This window comes from Cryptomeria japonica, chromosome 10 (assembly GCF_030272615.1).
Source record: "Cryptomeria japonica chromosome 10, Sugi_1.0, whole genome shotgun sequence".
Lineage (NCBI taxonomy): Eukaryota > Viridiplantae > Streptophyta > Pinopsida > Cupressales > Cupressaceae > Cryptomeria > Cryptomeria japonica.
Window position 1 is genome coordinate 402,667,668 of NC_081414.1, and position 3,124 is coordinate 402,670,791.

Sequence of the window (3,124 nt, forward strand, 5' to 3'; positions counted from 1 at the left end):
GACAGTGTCTTACTACTGCCATTAATCCCTTTGATCATTATTTATATCATATTCCCTTTAATCTCCCAGCTGCCCTTTCATTTGATCTTATCTTTTTAAACCAGACATTGCTCATGATATGCCCTTAATTACAATCTTCATGAGATGCTCACTGTATTCATGTGACTACTCTACTCAAACGTGATTGAAACCCTTGAATGCACTTTACTGAGTTTCGTATCTTGACACAATGATCTTTTGATCTCTAACAATCTCTTATTTTACTAATTTATGTGATTGTTCTATGGTCAAGTTGGCTCCTTATACCCTCACTTGAACTATTATCTTCGTATTCAAGACAAAAGCAATCTTTAAGCTCAACATCTTAGGTTTCAAAATTTATAGACTTAGTTCTTAATAACAATGAATGCTCACTCTATTAGAAGCTTTCACTACCCCTTGATATCCTCTATGTCTGTAATTTTGAAAGGCTTCCATAGTTTTAGACTGCCATCCTAATGTGTTCTCTACCTTTATGATATGCTCGGAAATATATAAAGTTGTTATTATGTCATGAATAAGATTTTACACCTCTATACACTATGATTTTCCAAGTGTCTTATCCTCTGTTTACACAAAAGATCACACATCAATGAAAATTGACTGTGTGAATTGGGTTATGATCAACGTGCTCCTTGAATGGACCATCATTTATGATGAATGCTTCAAATATTTGAAAGAAGTGACTACTTTTTTGGAGCTATTTTCACTATGCCTCTCAAATGGACTATTTTCCTTGAATCTCTATTATATTGGCCCTTTGAATGCCTCTCTTGACAAGGCTACACCTTGCCTTGACCTTGTGCTCTTTGCATACCTTTCATCTCACTATGTTATACATTGTGAACTTGATGTATTACTATCTCTAATCGACTGAGATATTTTAGCATTCATATGCGACTGCACATTCTTTCCTTTTTATGACTTTGAACTCTATCTTTGATGGCCAATATTTTGGTCATAACTTTGCCACTATAGTGTTCCTTGTGATAGTGAGCAACCTCATTCTTCTTAGGTCTCTATGGTATGATCATTGTGATCCTTGTGAATACCTTTGGATCATTGTTCTTGATGTGAATAAGATAACACACCTTGTTGAGAAAGTAATGGTAATTATCATTTCTCCTTGTATCATGATATATTTCCTTATTCAGAAGGATTGTGTCTTGGTTTTAGGATTGCCCTAAAGCTCCTATGTCATGTGATTTTACCATCAAAATAAAAAAAGAAGCATCTCCAAAATGTGATGGTGACCCTTATACTACTGCTTACTCACTATTATAACCCTACTCTTCAATCCATCTTTGAATGGATTTGTCCTACCTCCCATTGGATTGTGAAAATCATGCTTCTTTTTCATTATTGTTGTCCTTTAAGTAAATTTTTTTAGATCTACATCTCTTTGATAGTGAATACCACTGTTAGCATATAGTGCTAAGTATGCATTTGAACTAGGTTCTTGGTGACTCAAGGATTGTGTGCTAACCTCAATCTATCTTTGTCTATCTTTTGCTTTTGAAAAGGCTCAAATCCTACCACCAACCTTCAAGGTCTATTACCGTCATTGGATGTCTTCTATAAGGTTGCTCCTTAAGGATTTGAGACTGCACATGTGCCTCCATTTGTGGTCTTTTAGCTGCCACTGATATATGTTATTATTGGCTTTTGACTTATTTTTCAATATTGACACCAAGCTTTTTAGGACCCTATGATAGATCCTATATACCATATACATAGTGATTTTTTCATTCTCTATGACTTTTATTCCTTACAAGCTCCATGGACTTCTCTTGCATTGATTTTCTTGCTCAAGTGTTCAAATAAGACTAATTCTTTAAACATGATAAGCTATTGCATTTACTTCATGACAATCTATAGTACTAGCCTTGGGGCTAGATGACTAATTCACTATGTGTAGATTATGTACTGATGAAAGAGGGTCCCTAGTTGTTGTGGCCTATGCTCAACAAAGCTCTTTCACTGCTATCATGATGACTTTTAAACTGTCTTTAACGCTACTACTTTTGGAAGCCCTTCTCAACATTATCATTGACTCACTGCTTTTAGTGGTCACAATGCTTTTTTATAACTAAAACTACAAACTTTGAAGCCTCTTTTTTAATAAGAGAAACACCATGTGGGTCAAGTAATACAATAATCATATATTCCAAACAATAACCATTCTTAAAAAAATCATAGACTAGCTTTTGAAAACACACAAAGTGAAGAGATCTTGCATGAGATATTAAAAGGTAGGATCAATATAATTATACTGATACATTTGGCTTGAAACCCTACCTTTTTTGTTTGATACCTAACCCAAATCATAGAAAACATTACTCCTTTTTCTCTATTTTTCTCCTCTTATCATGCACCAACTATTGGGGAAGTAGACCTCTAGAGAGGGTTGGTTCCCTTTGAAATCTCCTAAAACTACTAATTATTGACAGAGAAAAAGGGTAGAAGAAATGCTTGCAAATAAAAATCTAATCTACTCAAGTGGTGATGCACCAAGATATTCTATTTTTTGTTATTTTAAAATAATTAATGACAATGGATTCAACAAAGACACTAATTTAATTCACAACTCATTTATTCCTAAGATGACCATAAGCATTTCATAGAAAGGTCATTGATTTCGGTTTGCATATAAGATGAAATAAACCACACAATGATACTGGCTGAAATAAAATTATGACACAATATATAACCTGATCAAATCTAAGGAATGCTCACTAAAACATGATATTGATGCATGAACAACAAAGGACTGAAAATTAATTCATAATGTAAATTCAGCATAATACAATGTAAATAATACAATAATGAGGAGGAACAACTGAGTTCTTCATTGAAATTTCCAAAGAATCTGATTACAAAGCATGGAGATGTCTTTGAATTTCAAGTATTGGAGGTTGCAAGAAAATAACACAAATAAATACAATGAAATCAGAGACAAAATCAAAAAAAAATTGAGTTACAAGGCTCAATTCATAGTTGTTCACACATGAAAAAGTAAGAATTGACTATGCTAATGAAGGAGAATACCTTTATTGAAGTTGCTCCTGAGATTTTATCAAGTTAT